At 51.6% G+C, this 15,088-nt stretch overlaps 1 protein-coding gene across 1 annotated transcript in view; it reads left to right on the forward strand.

Annotated features, from left to right (window-relative positions):
* Positions 1–2,313: 2,313 nt before the first annotated feature.
* SLC35C1 (solute carrier family 35 member C1) overlaps positions 2,314–15,088 on the forward strand; it is a 43,129-nt gene continuing 30,354 nt past the window's right edge. Inside the window, exon 1 of the mRNA XM_078684382.1 lies at positions 2,314–2,455. The gene's annotated coding sequence lies outside the window, so the exon portion shown is untranslated. The remainder of the gene's footprint in view (positions 2,456–15,088) is intronic.

Here is a 15,088-nt window from a genome sequence, read left to right on the forward strand (position 1 = left end):
TTAGTTATTTTATTTTTATTTTCTCCAGCATGACGCCAAGACAAAAGCAGAATGCTTTGCCCTAGTCCCATGCAGGAGAAGGCACCCCACATGCTGTCACTACAATTGGGCCCATTAGCACTTATCGAATGACAATCAGCTGCAGTCTCAGACTGACAACGGGCCACTCCACAGTCTGCACGGGGGAGGTCCGGGAGGGGCGGCTGCAGGGAGCCTCTTCAGTTCAAACGATAAGAGCGAGAGGCCGAGTGAAGTCTTTTTAACTCACGGGGCCTCTAGCATGGGAAACAGCATTACTTTCTGAGATTTCCCATTTCGATTTTAGTATGATATCTGTAAGGTGTCCGTAATTTGGGATCCCCAAATTACGGACGCCTTGTGGACATCATACTAAAATGACGGACGGTCCGTGAAATTTACGGACGGGTGGTCACCCTACTGACATTACCAGTATTACACTCCTCTTTAAAGTAAGCTGATTTGTTACGCAATCATTTCACATGCGGTAATGCGGTAATGTAACTTAAAATGCGTTTGTGTCACACAGGATGTGTGACACTTGGCAGGGCTGGTGCTCCTCGTCGGGCCGGCGCTGCAATGCCTTACAGGTCCAACCAGTAAAGTTGCCTCAAGCAATCAGTTGCTGAGCTGTATCTGCCCCTGCACACCAGTTTGGCAGCTGCATTTTGTATCACTTGCAGACGTTTGAAAAGGTAGTCTGGCATACCAACGAAAAGAGCATTTCCATAATCCATTGCCCGACAGGTAGAGCAATTGTACCAAAAAGATGTAACACACTTTTGAATGAAATGATTTCTCAATGTATATGATAGATTTGAATAATAAGTAAGTTTATACAATACAATATATTATAGTGGATTCGCTCCACCGTGAGTAGAATTAATGTGCTTGGGAGAATACCCGTAAATAGGTATGGAAGAGTAAAGAATTGAAATGCCAATATGCATAACATTTACACACCATTAGTTAGAGCCCTGGCTGTGACTGATTCACATCTTTTTATTCCACAACTACAAGATACAGCATGTGTTCCTAAAGTCATCTAGTTGTGGAAAAAAGAACCCAGCACAGGTAGAAAGAGTCACGTTTCGGCTCCAGGCGGTGGACAGGACAATGAACCCTTTGACACTAAACTATTGTTCTATGTAGGAATCTAGGCCACGTATAGAATGACGTGCACGCTACTTTACTACTGGCCTAGTTGTCGTGTCAGTGCAGCGGAGGGGCGTGAACATTTTTAAGTTCATGTTTAAAAACTGTCACTTCCAAAAATGTCTCCCAGTGTGTGATATAACCTGATGTACTATGTTGAAGCGCTTTTACATGTGAAATAAATGACACTGTTTGGATTTTGAAGCGTCTATCACATTTGTGTATGGTGTTCTTCGCACAGTTTACATGCGAATGATTTTCAGGGCTCGGCTCGTTCATGGGCTCTTAGAGCCCAGCCAGGCTCGGCTCGGCTCTGTAAGTATGTGGCCCCGCCCGCTCTGCGCATCATCAGCCGTCTCTATGTGTCTCACAAAGGCCATCTCCCGGTTTGAGAGGAAACGGGGCTTAGGGATCTTTGCTTTCTCATAAATTCTTCCTCTTAGAAGTCCCACAACCCGGAAGAGGGTGAGTGAGGCCGAACCCCGCCTTCCCCCAACACCTCAGGCCCAGGGTTGACAATCCGGGCCTTCCAGCCCTGCAGACTCGTGGTATTTACAACGTTTAACAAGGCAGCCCTGGCAGGTTTACCTGGCCCAGCGCCCACCTGCCCTGCTTTCCAGAGGGTGGATCTAACCGCAGGCAGCGTGGCCTCACTGAAGTCCATCAATCATGATATAAAGCGCTGCATATCACCCGTGAGGGTCTCAATCAGGAGTTATAAAGCGCTGCAAATCACCCGTGGGGGTCTCTAGGCGCTGGAGTTATAAAGCGCTGCACATCACCCGTGGGGGTCTCAATCAGGAGTTATAAAGCGCTGCACATCACCCGTGGGGTTCTCAAGGCGCTGGAGGTACTAGCTGATACGCGGTGAGACAGGAGAAAGCACAAAGAGGAACCGAGGGGCCCCGGGGTGGAGAGGATAAAGCAGTAAAACAAGGAGGCCAAAGCAGAAGGGACCGAGGGCGTAGCCCCGAAGGGCGCAGCCCCTGGCCCGTGGCCAATGGTGCCAGGCCAGCAGGTGCCCATGATTGGCACCAGGCTCTACTGTGGGTGTGTCCTGGCGCTCCTACGTGTTTGCTTTTCAGACTCGATTTTCAGGAACCAGCCGAGCCGCCCGAGCTGCTGATTGGCAGATGCCTTGATCCGACCAGGAAGTGAGAGACATTCACCTGCTGGAGAGGGAAAGCGCCCAGAAGCAAGGGGAGGAGCTGATACTGCAGGGTCCGCAGAGAGAGGGAAGCGACGCACGGGGAGACTCACAAACCAAGGTGAGAGAGAGACGGTGCAAAGGACAGAGGCGAGGAGGTACTCACAAACTGAGGTGAGAGACGGTGCCAGGACAGAGAGGCAAGGAGGTACTCACAGACTGAGGTGAGAGAGAGACGGTGCCCAGGACAGAGAGGCAAGGAGGTACTCACAAACTGAGGTGAGAGAGACAGAGACCAGGACAGAGAGGCGAGGAGGTACTCACAAACTGAGGGGAGAGAGACAGAGACCAGGACAGAGAAGCGAGGAGGTACTCACACACTAAGGTGATAGAGAGACGGTGCCCAGGACAGAGAGGCAAGGAGGTACTCACAGACTAAAGTGAGAGAGAGAGAGCCCAGGACAGAGAGGCGAGGAGGTACTCACAGACTGAGGTGAGAGAGACAGCGAGGCGAGGAGGTACTCACAGACTGAGGTGAGAGAGATAGAGCCCAGGACAGAGAGGCGAGGAGGTACTCACAAACTGAGGTGAGAGACGGTGCCAGGACAGCGAGGCGAGGAGGTACTCACAGACTGAGGTGAGAGATAGAGCCCAGGACAGAGAGGCGAGGAGGTACTCACAGACTGAGGTGAGAGAGACAGAGCAGAGGACAGAGAGGCAAGGAGGTACTCACAGACTGAGGTGAGAGACAGAGCCCAGGACAGAGAGGCGAGGAGGTACTCACAGACTGAGGTGAGAGAGACAGAGCAGAGGACAGAGAGGCGAGGAGGTACTCACAAACTGAGGTGAGAGACGGTGCCAGGACAGCGAGGCGAGGAGGTACTCACAGACTGAGGTGAGAGATAGAGCCCAGGACAGAGAGGCGAGGAGGTACTCACAGACTGAGGTGAGAGACAGAGACAGTGCCCAGGACAGAGAGGCAAGAAGGTACTCACAAACTGAGGTGAGAGAGAGACAGTGCCCAGGACAGCGAGGCAAGGAGGTACTCACAAAAGGTACTCACAAACGGAGGTGAGAGAGACAGAGCCCAGGACAGAGAGGCAAGGAGGTACTCACAAACGGAGGTGAGAGAGACAGAGCCCAGGACAGAGAGGCAAGGAGGTACTCACAAACTGAGGTGAGAGAGAGACAGTGCCCAGGACAGAGAGGCAAGGAGGTACTCACAAACGGAGGTGAGAGAGACAGAGCCCAGGACAGAGAGGCAAGGAGGTACTCACAAACGGAGGTGAAAGAGAGAGAGACGGTGCCCGTGACAACAAGGCAAGGAGGTACTCACAAACTGAGGTGAGAGGTAGAGACAGTGCCCAGGACAGAGAGGCAAGGAGGTACTCACAAAATGAGGTGAGAGACAGAGACAGTGCCAGGACAGCGAGGCAAGGAGGTACTCGCAAACTGAGGTGAGAGACAGAGACAGTGCCCAGGACAGAGAGGCAAGGAGGTACTCACAAACCGAGGTGAGAGACAGAGGCAGTGCCCAGGACAGAGAGGCGAGGAGGTACGCACAAACTGAGGTGAGAGAGACAGAGCCCAGGACAGAGAGGCAGGAAGGTACTCACAAACTGAGGTGAGAGACAGAGGCAGTGCCCAGGGCAGCGAAGCAAGGAGGTACTCACAAACCGAGGTGAGAGACAGAGGCAGTGCCCAGGACAGAGAGGCGAGGAGGTACGCACAAACTGAGGTGAGAGAGACAGAGCCCAGGACAGAGAGGCAGGAAGGTACTCACAAACTGAGGTGAGAGGTAGAGACAGTGCCCAGGACAGAGAGGCAGGAAGGTACTCACAAAATGAGGTGAGAGGTAGAGAGTGCCCAGGACAGCGAGGCAAGGAGGTACTCACAGACTGAGGTGAAAGAGAGAGACAGTGCCCAGGACAGAGAGGCAAGGAGGTACTCACAAACGGAGGTAAAAGAGAGAGACAGTGCCCAGGACAGAGAGGCAAGGAGGTACTCACAAACGGAGGTGAAAGAGAGAGACAGTGCCCAGGACAGAGAGGCAAGGAGGTACTCACAGACTGAGGTGAAAGAGAAAGACAGTGCCCAGGACAGAGAGGCAAGGAGGTACTCACAAACGGAGGTAAAAGAGAGAGACAGTGCCCAGGACAGAGAGGCAAGGAGGTACTCACAGACTGAGGTGAGAGACAGAGACAGTGCCCAGGACAGAGAGGCAAGGAGGTACTCACAAACTGAGGTGAGAGACAGAGGCAGTGCCCAGGGCAGCGAAGCAAGGAGGTACTCACAAACCGAGGTGAGAGAGAGACGGTGCCCAGGGCAGCGAAGCAAGGAGGTACTCACAAACCGAGGTGAGAGACAGAGGCAGTGCCCAGGACAGAGAGGCGAGGAGGTATGCACAAACTGAGGTGAGAGAGACAGAGCCCAGGACAGAGAGGCAGGAAGGTACTCACAAACTGAGGTGAGAGGTAGAGACAGTGCCCAGGACAGAGAGGCAGGAAGGTACTCACAAAATGAGGTGAGAGGTAGAGACAGTGCCCAGGACAGCGAGGCAAGGAGGTACTCACAGACTGAGGTGAAAGAGAGAGACAGTGCCCAGGACAGAGAGGCAAGGAGGTACTCACAAACGGAGGTAAAAGAGAGAGACAGTGCCCAGGACAGAGAGGCAAGGAGGTACTCACAAACGGAGGTGAAAGAGAGAGACAGTGCCCAGGACAGAGAGGCAAGGAGGTACTCACAGACTGAGGTGAAAGAGAGAGACAGTGCCCAGGACAGAGAGGCAAGGAGGTACTCACAAACGGAGGTAAAAGAGAGAGACAGTGCCCAGGACAGAGAGGCAAGGAGGTACTCACAGACTGAGGTGAGAGACAGAGACAGTGCCCAGGACAGAGAGGCAAGGAGGTACTCACAAACTGAGGTGAGAGACAGAGGCAGTGCCCAGGGCAGCGAAGCAAGGAGGTACTCACAAACCGAGGTGAGAGACAGAGGCAGTGCCCAGGACGGAGAGGCGAGGAGGTACGCACAAACTGAGGTGAGAGAGACAGAGCCCAGGACAGAGAGGCAGGAAGATACTCACAAACTGAGGTGAGAGGTAGAGACAGTGCCCAGGACAGAGAGGCAAGGAGGTACTCGCAAACTGAGGTGAGAGACAGAGACAGTGCCCAGGAAAGCGAGGCAAGGAGGTACTCGCAAACTGAGGTGAGAGACAGAGACAGTGCCCAGGACAGAGAGGCAAGGAGGTACTCACAGACTGAGGTGAAAGAGAGAGACAGTGCCCAGGACAGAGAGGCAAGGAGGTACTCACAGACTGAGGTGAAAGAGAGAGACAGTGCCCAGGACAGAGAGGCAAGGAGGTACTCACAGACTGAGGTGAAAGAGAGAGACAGTGCCCAGGACAGAGAGGCAAGGAGGTACTCACAGACTGAGGTGAAAGAGAGAGACAGTGCCCAGGACAGAGAGGCAAGGAGGTACTCACAAACTGAGGTGAGAGGTAGAGACAGTGCCCAGGACAGAGAGGCAAGGAGGTACTCACAGACTGAGGTGAAAGAGAGAGACAGTGCCCAGGACAGAGAGGCAAGGAGGTACTCACAAACTGAGGTGAGAGGTAGAGACAGTGCCCAGGACAGAGAGGCAAGGAGGTACTCACAGACTGAGGTGAAAGAGAGAGACAGTGCCCAGGACAGAGAGGCAAGGAGGTACTCACAAACGGAGGTAAAAGAGAGAGACAGTGCCCAGGACAGAGAGGCAAGGAGGTACTCACAAACTGAGGTGAAAGAGAGAGAGACGGTGCCCGTGACAACAAGGCAAGGAGGTACTCACAAACTGAGGTGAGAGGTAGAGACAGTGCCCAGGACAACAAGGCAAGGAGGTACTCACAAACTGAGGTGAGAGGTAGAGACAGTGCCCAGGACAGAGAGGCAAGGAGGTACTCACAAACGGAGGTGAAAGAGAGAGACAGTGCCCAGGACAGAGAGGCAAGGAGGTACTCACAAACTGAGGTGAGAGGTAGAGACAGTGCCCAGGATAGAGAGGCAAGGAGGTACTCACAGACTGAGGTGAAAGAGAGAGACAGTGCCCAGGACAGAGAGGCAAGGAGGTACTCACAAACAGAGGTAAAAGAGAGAGACAGTGCCCAGGACAGAGAGGCAAGGAGGTACTCACAAACGGAGGTGAAAGAGAGAGACAGTGCCCAGGACAGAGAGGCAAGGAGGTACTCACAAACTGAGGTGAGAGGTAGAGACAGTGCCCAGGACAGAGAGGCAAGGAGGTACTCACAAACTGAGGTGAAAGAGAGAGAGACGGTGCCCGTGACAACAAGGCAAGGAGGTACTCACAAACTGAGGTGAGAGGTAGAGACAGTGCCCAGGACAACAAGGCAAGGAGGTACTCACAAACTGAGGTGAGAGGTAGAGAGGGTGCCCAGGACAACAAGGCAAGGAGGTACTCACAAACTGAGGTGGGAGGTAGAGAGGGTGCCCAGGACAGAGAGGCAGAGAGGTACTCACAAACTGAGGTGAGAGTTAGAGACAGTGCCCTGGACAGCGAGGCAAGGAGTTACTTACAAACTGAGGTGAAAGAGAGAGACAGTGCCCAGGACAGAGAGGCAAGGAGGTACTCACAAACTGAGGTGAGAGGTAGAGACAGTGCCTGTGAGAAGTTGGCCTGATATGCAGTGCTCACTATTCTAGTGATCACTATGTATCAGTCCAAACAACCCTTATTGATGATTGGTTGTAAGTCAACCTTATAGACCAGCTATCCTAGTAGCATGGATACGAGCAGTCTAAGGCTAAGACTCTAGAGGGCGTGTTAAGCCAGCTGTTTTACCATCACATTACCCCTTGAACACCCAGTGAAAGGACACCACACAAGTGTTATGAAAATAAACAATGTATTTATTAGAATCACAACAACCCTGTACTCTTTATGAGGACAGGGTGCTAAGCACACAACAAAACTCTTATGAAAATACTTAAGTTAGCACGTTATACAAAATGCCCGAGGGGCACGAAAAACCATATACTCTAAAAGTGGAATGCGAATTACTAGCAGGTAAGTAACGATACTAATAGGCTTTGGAATCGCTAGGACTAGACTACTGAACCTTTAGATTACTAGCAGGAGGCCTAGGGAACTCGGGTGCAGAGTGTGCACTCTCACGCGGGATGCGGGACAAAGTCTATGGGAGCTAGAATTCACAAAGTTAGTGTTCACGGGCGAACCCGACCTGGTAGGGAGAAAACGACAGTGGATCCTGACCCTTGGATAGTGAGGCTATGCTGGGACACCGAAGTGCCGAAGTTACCTAGCCCAGGAGCTGCATAGGTCTGAAAAGACGTCGGGGATCTCGTTGCCGGACCAGGAGCCTGGAAGAAGGAAGTTGCTGGCAGGCGACCAGTGAAGGAAAGTTCGATGGATCCAAGCCTGGATCAAGGAAGAAGGAAACCTGAAAGCAGAGGGGACCAAGTTCTTGAATCACTAGCCAGTGATTAAGTGGGCACCAGGATGGCACCGGGCGAAGTCACCGCAGTCAGGTGAGTGGGCGCTGCTGGGCTCTGCAGTCTCTCGGACCAGGAGGCGTTGTCGGCGACCAGGATGGAGGTGCGAGCTGTCCCACGAAGGTTCTTGCTGTCGACGTCGCTGGACCCAGGATTGGGCAACAAGTCTTGGCAAATGCAAGGCCCACGTGGTGGACCTAAAATGGCGTCTTAGCCGGACCAGGAGGGTCCAGGGTACTTCTCCGATGGAGGGAAGCAAGGGCCAGTCTGGAGCAACCAGACTAGCAGCAGTGTTGTCGTCGGGCGTCGTTCGGAAGGCCACAAGCCAGCGGGCTAGTAGCCAAACAACGCGGTGAGCAGCTGAAAGCAGAAGGGCCCCACGCCGATCGTGGAGATGCTGGGGGGCTGCTCTTCGGTGCTGGAGCTGCTCAGGGTGGGGGCTTCTCGGACCCCAAAGCACTCACCAGGAAATTACTCGGTGGGCTTGCTGTGCAGAAGTCGTGCAGTCTTGGCGATGGCCGGTCCCTCGAGGTCTCGTCGCACCCACGGTTCTCAGCTGTGCTGTAGAGGTGGGTAGAGGTCAGAGGTGCCAGGGAAGCCGGGTCTCGTCGAGCTGGGCAGTCGGATTCCGGAGGAAGGACGTGCAGCAGACCGCAGTGTTCTTAGATGGTGCCTGCGGATGCAGGGTGACTACTCCTTAGCCACAAGGGAGAATCTTGAAGAAGAAATCGTGAAGTCCTTTCGTGGAAAGTGGTATCTTGATTCCAAAGATGATCTGATTTGGAAGGGGGCCAGTCCCTACCTTTATCTGGGAAAAGGGGGCTGGCACGCGACTAAGTCCTGCCCTAGGGGTGGGACCAGGAGGGGGGTGGTTACACCCACTTCCTTGGCGGGCTTTTCCCCAGCACAGGGTCTGGAGTGTCCCTGGAACTGGTTTAAGCCAGCCTATGCACAGTGAGCACCGGGGTGCCACGTGCAGTCACCTTCTTCTGTAGCCCTGCCTACCTACAATACACAAAACCCTGTCTGGGACGGTGCTGGCACCGCCCCTGGCAGGAAACCCTTTGTCCTTATCTCCTGCTCTGGGAGGACTCCCAGCAGCAGGAGGGCAGACTTGTGTCTCGGTGGCAGCATCCATTTTGTGGAGCTGAGGCTCTGTTTGACTTTAACCGGGTTACATGCATGTCGTGTCCCTCTAGAAGGGTGGAATGCTAACCCCGTCGCCAGAATTGGCGAGGGGTTAGTATTCCAAGTCGTATGACACCTTACTCGACATGTTTTGATAAAGCGATACCAGAGTTGGCATTTAACCGCGAGGATTATAATGCACTTAAGAGTATATGGTATGCGATATCATGGAAACGGCTAAGGGATAGATCCCGAAAGCCGCAGACAGGCTCAGCTCATGCCAGAGCACCATCTCACACGATTCCAAGCACTCTGCCTTCAGGATTGTTAAGGCCTGCCATAGGAGTGACTGATAGGAGATCTGTGTGTCCATTTTAGGGTTAGATATAGGTATACTATATCTACAGCAAAGGGTGAGTACACCACCTTGCCCCAGCTGTCGTGCAGCCAGTTGTGTCAGATTTAGTTAGTCAATCCAGGGGTGGCATAATACATGCTTCAGCCCCTGGGAGACTTCTGGGTGCACCTCAGCCCTGGGTACAGGGACTTGGAGAGGGCCCAGTGCCAATTCAGTACCTGAGTACAATTTGGATAGAGAGAACAGCTAGGCTGTGGGTCTGATTAGCAGGCCCACAGCCAGGGAAAGTCGTAAACCAGTGCAGCAAAAAGCAAAAATCTGGGTGATCATAGGATTGCAGACCCTACTCTCCTACATGACCCCCCCCCCCCCAAACTTTGGGACAATAAACTAACCTTGACCAGGTGAGTCTTCTTGCTCTAAGTGGAAATACCTGGAGAGCCCATCAGCATTGCTGTGATCAGTACCAGGTCTATGCTCCACTGTAAAATCCATCCCCTGTAGGGAAATGGACCACCTAAGTAGTTTGGGGTTTTCACCCTTCATCTGATTTAGCCACAAGAGGGGCTTATGGTCTGTCTGAATGGTGAAGTGAGTGCCAAACAAGTAGGCCCTCAGCTTCTTCAGGGCCCAGACCACAGCAAAGGCCTCCCTCTCAATAGCTGACCAATTTTTCTCTCTGGGTGTCAACCTTCTACTAATGAAAGCAATAGGCTGATCATTACCATCAAAATTCAGTTGAGACAGAACAGCCCCCACACCCAACTCAGAAGCATCTGTTTGGACAATGAATGGCTTGGAGTAATCTGGACTCTTTAGGATAGGTGCTGTGCACATGGCCTGCTTTAGGTCATTGAATGCTTTCTGACAGCTTGCTGTCCACTGAACTTTCTTTGGCATCTTCTTGCTTGTCAGGTCATTAAGAGGGGTCACTATGGACCCATAATTTCTGACAAACTTCCTATAGTACCCAGTCAGGCCCAAGAAAGCTCGAACTTGAGTCTGGGTGATTGGAGGAGTCCAGTCCTTGATGGCCTGTATCTTACTCTCCAGTGGCTGAACCTGGCCTCCACCTACAAGGTGGCCCAGGTATACAACCTGTGTCTGCCCTATCTGGCACTTTGTGGCCTTGATAGTGAGGCCTGCCTTTTGCAGAGCCTCTAACACTTTCCTCAGGTGGACCAGGTGATCCTCCCAGGTGGAGCTAAAGACAGCAATATCATCAAGATATGCTGCACAGAAGTCATCCAGCCCAGTGAGGACTTGATTCACCAACCTTTGGAAGGTGGCAGGTGCATTTTTCAAACCAAAGGGCATTACCACAAACTGATAATGCCCACCAGGGGTAGAAAATGCTGTCTTGGGTTTGGCCTCCTCAGCTAACCTGATTTGCCAATACCCAGCTGTCAAATCAAATGTACTTAAGAATTTGGCAGAAGCCAATTTATCTATAAGTTCATCTGCTCTTGGAATTGGGTGGGCATCAGTCTTAGTGACTGCATTGAGGCCTCTGTAGTCTACGCAAAACCTCATCTCTCTCTTACCACCCTGGGTGTGAGGCTTTGGCACTAGAACTACTGGGCTAGCCCAAGGGCTATCTGAGGGCTCAATGACTCCCAGCTCCAACATTTTCTGCACTTCAGTTTTGATGCAGTCTCTAACATGATCAGGCTGTCTGTAGATTTTACTCTTGACAGGCAGACTGTCTCCAGTGTCAACATCATGGGTACACCAATCAGTTTGGCTGGGTGTCAGAGAGAACATATGTCTGTAGGATTGCAGAACTTGCCTGCAATCCTGTTGTTGATGTTCAGTGAGGCTGCCACAAAAGACAACACCATCAACTGATCCATCATCAGGATTCTGAGTGAGCAGGTCTGGGAGAGGGTCACTCTCTTCCTCCTGTCCCTCATCTGTGGCCATGAGCAAGCTCATGTCCTTCCTGTCAACATATGCCTTGAGCCTGTTAACATGGAGCACTCTGAGAGGGCTCCTGGGAGTTCCAAGGTCCACCAAGTAGGTAACCTCTCCCTTTTGCTCAATGATGGTGTGGGGCCCAGACCATTTGTCTTTCAGAGCTGCTGGGGCCACTGGCTCCAGCACCCACACCTTCTGTCCTGGCTGGTACACAGTCAGAACAGCCTTTTGGTCATGCCAAGCTTTTTGAAGTTCTTGGCTGGCCTCAAGGTTTTTAGATGACTTTTCCATGTACTCAGCCATCCTGGAGCGGAGACCAAGTACATAGTCCACTATGTTGGTTGCAGGCTTTTTGAGAGGTCTCTCCCATCCTTCCTTCACCAAACACAGGGGTCCTCTTACAGGATGCCCATACAGAAGCTCAAAAGGGCTGTAGCCAACCCCCTTCTGTGGGACCTCTCTGTAAGCAAACAAGAGGCAGGGGATCAGGACATCCCATCTTCTCCTAAGAGGTTCAGGTAGTCCATGAATCATCCCTTTCAGGGTCCTGTTGAATCTCTCAACAAGCCCATTGCATTGTGGGTGGTAGGGTGTGGTGAACTTGTAGTTCACACCACACTCCTTCCACATTGCAGTCAGATATCCTGACATGAAGTTTGTACCTCTGTCAGAAACGACCTCCTTAGGGAAACCCACTCTGGAGAACACTCCAACTAGGGCTCTTGCCACTACAGGTGCTGTAGTGGTCCTAAGGGGAATAGCTTCAGGATACCTGGTGGCATGATCCACCACCACCAGTATAAACTTGTGCCCTGATGCTGTCTGGGGTTCCATTGGACCAACAATGTCAATCCCCACTCTTTCAAAGGGAACCCCCACCACAGGTAGTGGTATGAGGGGGGCCTTTGTTGTGCCACCTGACTTACCACTGGCTTGGCAAGTGACACAGGAGCGACAAAACTCCTTGGTATTCTCATTCATATGGGGCCAGTGAAAGTGTGAGACAAGCCTGCCCCAAGTCTTTGTCTGACCTAAATGACCTGCAAGGGGAATCTCATGGGCCAAGGTGAGAAGGAAACCTCTCAGAGACAAGGGGATGACCAGCCTCCTGGTTGCACCAGGATTGGGGTCTCTTGACTCAGAGTACAGGAGTCCATCTTCCCAGTATACCCTGTGGGCACCTGTGGCATTCCCTGCAGCCTCAGCAGCAGCCTGCTGTCTGAGGGGTTCAAGGGAAGGGCAGCTCAACTGTTCCTTCCCCAGGTCTGCTCTGGAGGGTCCCCCTGAGCCCAGAAACTCAACTTGATCAAGTTCAAGCTCTTTAGGCTCAGTTTCCCTCAGTTCTCTCAGATCAGCCTCCTCAGAGACTTGATCCTCAACCTGGGGTAAGGGGGAAGGCAAAGCCTTACCCTTACTGCTCTTCTTCTTGGAAGGTGTCTGGTCCATAATTTCAGGATCCCGCACCTGTTCAGTGGGGCATCTTCTGGCCTGTGACCTAGTCACAGCAAGCACATGTGCTGGCAAGCCTAACATCTCCATGTGACTCCTCTGCTCCACTTCTGACCATTGTGATGACTCCAAATCATTGCCCAACAAACAATCCACTGGGAGGTCTGAACTGACTACAACTTTCTTTTGTCCTTTCACTCCACCCCAGGAGAAAGCCACAATTGCCACACTATGACTAGTAGTGACATTGCTGGCATTGGTCACCAGGAAATCAGTACCTGGCATGATCTGTCCAGGGTCCACAAAGTTAGGTGTCACCATGGTGACACTGGCACAAGTGTCCCTATAGGCCTGAGCCATTTAGCCATTTATCAAAGGTGTCTGCCTGTATTTGCCCAAAGTATTGGGACTTATCTCAGGGGACATATCCATATCCCCTGTACAGACAAGGACAGCCTGAGTGAGTGTGCCAACTAAGTTGTCAGACCCCTCAGTACCCAAGGTTAACCCAACTAATGCCTTGGGAGGTACACTACCACTACTGACTGTACTAGGGGGTGCAGTTGCCTTAGGGGCTGTAGTGGCAGGAGTTTGTCCTCCTCTTTTGGTGCACTCACTAAACCAGTGAGATTTACTTTTACAGTACTGGCACCACCTTTTTGACTGGCCTTCTTGAGTCTTCTTCTTCTGGGAAGCCTGACCCCCACCCTCTTTGGTTTGTTGGGGACCTGGTGAAGACTTCTGGTCATTTTGCTCATTCTTAACATTACCCTTCTGGTCTGCTTTCTTCTGACCACCCTGGTTCTGGTTCTGGTTCTGCTTGATCCTTGTCCTGACCCATTTGTCTGCCTTCTTTCCCAATTCTTGGGGAGAGGTCAGATCTGAATCAACAAGGTGCTGGTGCAGCAACTGGTTCTGACAATTGTTTAAAATGTGTTCTCTCATCATTAGATTATACAATCCTGTGTAATCTGTAACCTTGCTACCCAGCAACCAGCCCTCCAAAGCCTTAGTGGCACAATCCACAAAGTCAGACCAGTCCTGAGACTGAGTTTTCTGGGTGTCTCTGAACAGCAACCTGTACTGCTCAGTGGTTAAACCAAACCCATCAACCAGTGTATTCTTCAGGACCTGGTAATTGTTAGCATCCTCTACTCTTGTAGTGAGGAGCTTATCTCTACCTTTACCATCAAAGGAGAGCCACAGTATAGCTGCCCACTGACTCTGGGGAATGCACTGCACAGTGCAGGCCCTCTCCAGAGCAGCCATCCATTTCTGGATATCATCCCCTTGCTTAAAGGGGGGCACTATCTTAGTCAGGTGTTTAGTATCTAAACCCTTCTCTCTATCTCTTGGGAGATTGCTGCCACCAGTGGGAGTTAACCCACTCATCTGCTGCTCTCTAGCAAAGGCAAGCTTCTCTTTGGCCAGGGCAAGTTCTTCCCTTTCAATCCTCAGTTCAGCTTGTCTCATCCTAGCTTCATGCTCCATTCTCTGAGGGGAAGAAAATCTCCTCTGTGGAGGATTCCTTCTCCTCTGGGAAGAGGCATTAGAGTGCAGAGATCTATTGGAGTCCCTAGAAAGAGATCTATCTCTCCTAACTCCAAGGTTAGGCCCACTTCGGGTTAGTACTGGCGGTTCCCCAGATCCTAGCCCAAGTAAGTCTAAGTTGGCCCTGGTTAGCCTTCTGACTACCTCAAGACCTTTGTCTACCTCATCCCCAGAGAGTTCCTCTTGATCCTCCTCCTCAACTGTATTAGCAATGTTGGGGAGATCTGGATCCTCAGAGGTTCCCTCTAAGGCTGGCATGTTCTCATGTAACTGAGAAAGCTTTCTGGCATCATATGTCTCTAAGAGACCTATCAGAAAGGGAGTGGTGGGGTTAGACCCCTGCTTCAGTTTCCTGGAGACACAGACTTGTCTCATCTCCTGAAAACTGAGAGCTGCATATCTTGAAGTGACCTGTGGAGGGTCAACACTGACCATGGGAGTCTCAGTAGATTCTCCCTGGGTAGACATGCTTTTCTAGTGAGGTGTAAGTGGTGCACTTACCTACACTATATGTTTGCCTACTGATCCCTTGCTAGAGTTGTAGTTTAGGGTGTGCTAGGCCCTAGGAGCTACAACAGCTGGTTCAGTAGAACTCAGAGTATTCTAAGCTAAGTTATATGTACCTTTAGTACTTATGTGATCTTTCACAAGATATTCTTAGGGCATGTGTGGTAAAACAACAGCAAGCTCAAATCCCAACCGCTGCTCACCAATGTGAGAAGTTGGCCTGATATGCAGTGCTCACTATTCTAGTGATCACTATGTATCAGTCCAAACAACCCTTATTGATGATTGGTTGTAAGTCAACCTTATAGACCAGCTATCCTAGTAGCATGGATACGAGCAGTCTAAGGCTAAGAC

The sequence above is a fragment of the Lissotriton helveticus genome, chromosome 3_2 (genome assembly GCF_964261635.1).
Source record: "Lissotriton helveticus chromosome 3_2, aLisHel1.1, whole genome shotgun sequence".
In the NCBI taxonomy this organism is placed as follows: Eukaryota; Metazoa; Chordata; class Amphibia; order Caudata; family Salamandridae; genus Lissotriton; species Lissotriton helveticus.